Here is a 7,547-nt window from a genome sequence, read left to right as displayed (position 1 = left end):
AGATTCTTCTAGAAGGTTCTTTTCATTCCTGATTAATTTAGCATTGATAAATTGACTTTGGTTGACTTTTTAGAGTTTTAATCTGAATAAAAAAGTGTTTTTAAGGAAAATACGATTTTGCCCTTCTGTACGGCTAAATTTTATCTGAATTAAGAAAACGCGTGAAAATAATAATTAGCGCCTAACGATAGACATTAGCGCCTGGCGCTAATGTTCAGCGCCTGGCGCAAATGTTCAGCGCCTGGCGCTAATCTATTTTATCCTCGTCGAAACTCTGATTTGTTTTTCTATCCGTTGGGCTGATTTTCTCTATAAATAGCCTCTTAAAACCTCCTTTTTTCATCATCAACTATCATCAATTCTCTCTAATTCTCTAGTTTTCTTATTCTCTCTAGTTTTAAGAATTCTCTTCCTTCTCTAATTTTACATACAAAATTCCGCATTCACAAGACCTAGAAACACCTAGCATAATTCGAAGTTGCCTTCACCCTAGACGTGAAAGGTTTTAATTTTTGAGGGTTTAGTCCCAAATCTTTATTTCAATTATTTAATTTAATTGGTTTGATATTATTATTTTCCTTGAAGTTAATAATGTGTGTATTTCGTTATTAGAAAGAGGTACGAGGCATCCAAGTAAGTGCTTTAATGGTTTTATTGATATTATGATATAGAAATCATGTCTAGGTTGTTATTATGATTCCTAGTATCATGTTAGGGCGTTTTGATCTTCCTAGTATCATGTTTAGGGTAACTTTAATATCAAATATGACAATTGTGTTGCTTCCTATATTCTTTCCTAATATCCATGTTAGTAAAATGTTAGGGTTAAAGCTTTGATTTTTATTGCTTAGTGACATGCTAGGGTGTGTCGGGTGGTTTCTCACCCGGTCGAGTGGTGTTTAGGCCACGACGCGGCTTCCTGACATACCCTGTGGGACACCAATTCACCTTATCTGGTGGATCCTCCTTGACTTGGACTGGGGGTTCATCAATGCTACACACTAAAGATCCCTCTTTGATCGATGGTTGCTTCAAATTGTCACTACAATTAGCACTTGCAACTCGATCTGGCGGAACACTTACTGTAGGCTCAATTTCCATAGCTTGCTTTTTTAATTCCACCTTCTCATCCCCAAAGCCAAGACCGACAGTGTAGAGGGCTCTTTCTATTGCATCAACTTACTTTTTCCATTTGTCTATTTCATCTGTAAAGGATGTAACACAAGATACCGCCTCCAAGGGATCTTTTACAAGAGCTTAGGGCTTATTAGAATAATTTTGAACCACATCAACACTAAAACACTTCTCCTATGTCATGGGGCTTTTAGGGGTATTATTAAGATTAAAAATAATTTTATCATCCCCTACTGATAGTGTCAATTTGCCACATCTCACATCTATAATTGCTCCTGCAGTGTTAAGGAATGGTCTACCCAAAATAATTGGGGTTTGCATATCCTCATCGATATCAAGAACAACAAAATCAACAGGTATATAAAATTTACCTACTATAACAGGAACATCCTCTAAAACATCTAAGGGGTACTTAAAAGAACGGTCGGCCATTTGTAGAGTAATATTAGTAGCTTTTAATTTACCCATATTTAGCTTGGAACACACAAACAATGGTATAACATTAACACTAGCGCCCAAATCACATAATGCATTATCAATCATTAGTTTGCCAATATGACAAGGGATAGAAAAACTACCTGGATCTTTCAGTTTAGGTGGAGATTTATTTTGAAGTACGACACTACATTCTGCAGTGAAAGCTACTGTCACTACCTCACTAATAGACCTTTTTCTTGTCAATATTTCCTTCACGAATTTTGCATATGCAAGAATTTTTGTAATTAATTCAGTGAAGGGAACTGTTACCTGCAAATCTTTAACCATCTCAAGAAACTTACCAAACTGCTTATCCAAATTTGTTTTTAAGTGACGATTTGGGAATGGAAGTTTGATAACTTGCTTTGGAGCATTACTGCTCTTATCTGGAGCTACTACCTTCCGTGGAGTCGTACCCTGCAATGTATTTTCAGAAATATTAGTACTACTCTTTAGCCCTGCAGGGCTATTAGCTACATTCTCAGGTTTAATGGAATCAATATTGGGAATTATGTAATTCCATATCTTCAATAACTTGACCTGCATCATCAACATTTAGGTTCATAAACCTCCCACTAGCTGCAGAATCCAATATTATTCTAGATGAATTTCCAATCCCATTGTAAAAGGCTTGGATCAACTGCCATTGTGCCAGATTGTGGTGGGGGCATTCTATTTGTAGATCCTTGAACCTCTCCCAAGCCTCATATAAAGTTTCATCGGCCTCTTGGGCAAAGTTCTGAATAGCACTCCGTAGTACAGCTGTTCTCTCTGCAGGATAATATTTATTATAAAAATTCAAAACAAGAGTTTCCCAGTCAGTTATACCAAGTGCAGTTCTATTTAATCCTTAAACCATAATTTGGCTTTTCCACTTAAAGAGAAAGGAAAGAGAATCTCCCTGATTTGATCTTGTGTGACCCGAGCTTGCCTGATGGTATTGCAGTACTGAAAGTAATAGTCTGCAATATAAAGATTTGGGTCTTCACCCTTAGCTCCACTAAATTGCTTCCTTTCTATCATCGTGATAAATTGGGGTTTAATCTCAAATTGTACCCCATCAAGTGCTGGAGTAGGAGTAAGGTGTTGAAAATCTGTAAGCTTTGGCTGTGAATAATCACTGAGCTTCTTAGGTACCGCCATCTCCGATTCTGGATCTGAAGATACCTCTAAATTGCTAGAATCAGTTGGAGGGTCTCGGTGATTATTATTATCACCAGAACCCGCCAGAATTTGCTTGTAAAATTTCTTTTGTCTATGGAAGGATTGTTCGATCTTAGAATCGAATGGGATATAACCTGATCTGGAATACCTCGGCATAAACAAAGAATTAAAAGAAAATATGAGACTTGCCTCAAAGAACTAACGTTCTATGAGACAAAAAGAAATAACCTAGACTACAAAAATAATCAGAAATAAAAATAAAATTGTTTCCCCGGCAACGGCGCCAAAATTTGACAGGCTAAAGTCGTATCAACTAGTCAAAAGTAATTCCTAAATCCTCTAACTAAATTAGATAGGGAAGTAGGGTCGAATCCACACGTAAACTGGTTGTTCTATTCCTAATTAATTAAAGCAATCTAAATTATAAAGTAAACAATATATTATAATCAAAGGATAACTAAACTATAAGAGTAAAAGTAGGGAAGAATAAGAATATAGAAAATCAATGAATAAAAGACCTAGGGCATAGGTTCACCAATAAATAACATTCCAGGGTAAAGCATAATAATCAAATATCAATGCATCAATTAATCAGCTCATAAAGGGCTTTCGCTACGTATTACAATCACACAATTAATCTACCGGTATTAAATCTCATCTCTCGAATCTCGACTTAACCATTTATAAATTAACCTGCCTATTGAAACTAGACCTTAACATCAATTCTCATCTCTCGAATCTCGAATCAATATTGTCAAACTCATGCATAAAAGATCAGGCCTAATATAGTCACAGAGCATTAAATCAATCAATAGGAAATTAATCTAGCATTGATGATTAACAACAATAAATTACTCCTTCATCTCATTTGTTTATAAAAGGGGGTAAAATTACCCCGAAACACCTTTGTCTTCTTAGAAGTTGACTATTAATCAGTGTAAGCCTTTGGTTAGTAGGGTTACTTCTAAAATCACTGGTTGGGCAGCTAAAATCCTGTCCTATGCAGGTAGTTGCAATTGGTAAAAGGGGTTCTCTTTGGTGTGCAGACTTATTGGGCTCAGATTTTCCTTTTGCCAAAGAAAATCTTGAAGGAAATTGAAGCTAGGTTAAGAGCTTTTCTTTGGACTGAGCATGCTTCAGTTTCTAAGAAAGTATTGGTAGCTTGGAACACTGTTTATATCCCTAGAGAGAGTGGTGGGTGGAATGTTCTAGCTCTTGTTGACTGGAATAAAGCTGCCATTACTAAGCTGTTGTAGGACATAGCTCATAAAGCTGACAACCTTTGGGTTAAGTGGGTCCATACCTATTATTTCAAAGGCAAAATTTGTTGGGATGTTTCTGTCCCTTAAAAGTGTTCCTAGGTCCTTAAAAGGATTCTCAAGTGTAGAGAAATTGTTGATAGTGTTGGTGGTTGGAGTTCTATTATTCAAGGTGGGAAGATGAAGATCAAAAAGCTTTATTCCTTGATTAGACCTCAGCAACCTAAAGTGGATTGGAGAAGATTGATTTGCAATAATAAAGATACTCCAAAAAGTGTTTTCATTTTGTGGCATGCCATTTGGAATAGAATGGTTACTAAGGAAAGGCTTATTCAATGGAATATGCTTTGTGATCCTGTTTGCTTGCTTTGTACCGTGAGTGATGAATTTGTTCAGCATTTCTTTTTTCAGTGTTCTTATGCTCAAGAAATTTGGAAGAATGTTCAGAAGTTCAAGATCAATAGGCAAATTATGCAGTTTGAGGATGATATTTTTTGGATTAAAAAGTATTGTAGGAAAACTGGCATTAAAAAGAAGATGCTACTTATGGATTTTACTGAGACTGTCTACAGTATTTGGATTCAGAGAAATTCTGCCATATATGTTTAATGGCACTTGTCAGGCTGTCAATGTAGTTGTTAAGAGATGTTGTTTAAGATAGCTTGTAGATGTAATGAAGCTGATTATAAGTTCATTCTTGCTTAGCTCAGGCTGTCAGTTTGGCTTTTGTTGTCCAGTCCTACTGTAAGGATTTCCTGTAGTTGAGTCTGGGGCTGCCTTTTTTGTTTGCTGGTGCAGTTGAAGGTTTGTCACTCCTGCTTGGTGTTTCTTTGTCTTGTCTAGTCTTGGTCTCCAAAACCCTTCATAGAAGGTGGATGGGGGCTGGGTCTAGCTGTTGCTCCTGGTTCTCTCTAGAACCCTTCCAAGAAGGTGGCTAGGGCAGAATCTGGAGCTTTTGGGGGGTGTGTGGCCTGTTTTCAGATCTTGTGGGGTTTGTGCTAGTTATGACTTAGCTTTTGTAAGTTGTAACTTCTTTCCTTTTGGTAATAAAATTCTCTATTTACCAAAAAAAAAAGTCAAATGCATTCAACAAAGCTAATTGAATCAAATGAAAGTCAAACACATTCAAACAAAGCTTTTTAAATCAAATGAAAGTGAAATGCATTCACCAAAGCTAAATGAATAAAATGAAAGTCAAATGCATTCAACAAAGCTAATATAATCAAATCAAAGTCAAACACATTAAAACAACACTTTTAGAATCAAATGAAAATCAAATGCATTCAACAAATCTAATTGAATCAAATGAAAGTCAAACATATTCAAACAAAGCGTTTTGAATTAAATGAAAGTCTAACACATTTAAATAAAGCTATTTGAGTCAAATCAAAGTCAAACACATTAAAACAACACTTTTAGAATTAAATGAAAGTCAAACACATTTAAAAAAAGCTAATTGATCGAAATAAATGAAAGTAAAACACATTCAAACAAAGCTTTTTGAATCAAATTAAAGTCAAATGCGTTCAACAAAGCTAATAGAATCAAATGAAAATCACATGCATTCAACAAATCTAATTGAATCAAATGAAAGTCAAACACATTCAAACAAAGCGTTTTGATTAAAATGAAAGTCTAACACATTCAAATAAAGCTATTTGAGTCAAATTAAAGTCAAACACATTAAAACAACACTTTTAGAATTAAATGAAAGTCAAACACATTTAAAAAAAGCTAATTGATCGAAATAAATGAAAGTAAAACACATTCAAACAAAGCTTTTTAAATCAAATTAAAGTCAAATTCATTCAACAAAGCTAATAGAATCAAATGAAAGTCAAACACATTCAAACAAAGCTTTTTGAAACAAATGAAAGTCTAATGCATTTAAAAATCTAATTGAATCATATGAAAGTCTAACTTATTCAAACAAAGATTATTATATTAATTAAATGAAAGTCATATGTATTCAGAAAGACTAGTTAAATTATATGAAAGTAAAACACATTTAAACAAAGATTTTTAAATAAAATGAAAGTTAAATGTATTCAACAAAGTTAATTGAATTTAATGAAAGTAAACACATTCAAACTAAGCTTTTTTAATCAATTGAAAGTCAAATGCATTCAACAAAGCTAATTAAATGAAATGAAAGTCAAACACATTCAAACAAAGTTTTTTGAATCAAATGAAAATGAAATGCATTGAACAAAGCTAATTGAGTCAAATCAAAGTCAAACACATTTAAACTACGATTTTACAATTAAATAAAAGCCTAATGCATTCAACAAAGCTAATAAAATCAAATGAAAGTCAAACACATTCGAAAACTCTTTTTGAATAATATGAAAGTTAAATGTATTCAACAATGCTAATTGAATCAAATGCAAATTAAACACATTCAAACAAAACTTTTTGAATCAAAGCAAAGTCAAATTCATTCAACAAATCTAATTGAATCAAATGAAAGTCTAACACATTAAAACAAAGATTTTTGAATCAAATGAAAGTCTAACACATTCATATAAAGCTAATTGAGTCAAATCAAAGTCAAACACATTCATATAAAGCTAATTGAGTCAAATCAAAGTCAAACACATTCAAACAACGCTTTTAGAATCAAATGAAAGTCAAACACATTCAAACAACGCTTTTTGAAACAAATGAAAGTCTAATGCATTCAACAAAGCTAATTTAATCAAATGAAAGTTTAAATTATTCAAACAAAGATTTTTTAATAATCAAATGAAAGTCAAATGTATTCAGAAAGACTATTTAAATTAAATGTAAGTCATACACATTTGAACAAAGCTTTTTAAATAAAATGAAAGCTAAATGCATTCAACTAAGTTAATTGAATTTAATGAAAGTAAAACACATTCAAACTAAGGTTTCTTCATCAATTGAAAGTTAAATCCATTCAACAAAGCTAATTAAATCAAATGAAAGGCAAACACATTCAAACAATGTTTTTTTCATCAAATGAAAGTGAAATGCATTGAACAAAGCTAATTCAGTCAAATCCAAGTCAAACACATTTAAACAACGGTTTTAGAATAAAATAAAAGTCTAATGCATTCAACAGAGCTAATAAAATCAAATAAAAGTCAAACACATTCAAAAAAGCTTTTTGAATCAAATGAAAATCAAATGCATTCAACAAAGCTAATTGAATCAAATGAATGTCAAACACATCCAAACAAAGCTTCTTGAATAAAATGAAATTCAAATGCATTTAACAAAGCTAATTGAATCAAATAAAACTCAAACAAATTCTAACAAAGCTTTTTGAATCAAATCAAATTTAAATGCATTCAACAAAGCTAATTAAATCAAATAAAAGTCAAACACATTCAAACAAAGCTTTTTGAAACAAATGAAAGTCTAATGCATTCAACAAAGCTAATTGAATCAAATGAAAGTATAACTTATTCAAATAAAGATTCTTTGATAATCAAATGAAAGTCAAATGTATTCAGCAAGACTAATTAAATAAAATAAAAGTCAAACACA

Source organism: Chenopodium quinoa, unplaced genomic scaffold (genome assembly GCF_001683475.1).
Source record: "Chenopodium quinoa cultivar QQ74 unplaced genomic scaffold, ASM168347v1, whole genome shotgun sequence".
Lineage (NCBI taxonomy): Eukaryota > Viridiplantae > Streptophyta > Magnoliopsida > Caryophyllales > Amaranthaceae > Chenopodium > Chenopodium quinoa.
This window is presented reverse-complemented; position numbering follows the sequence as displayed.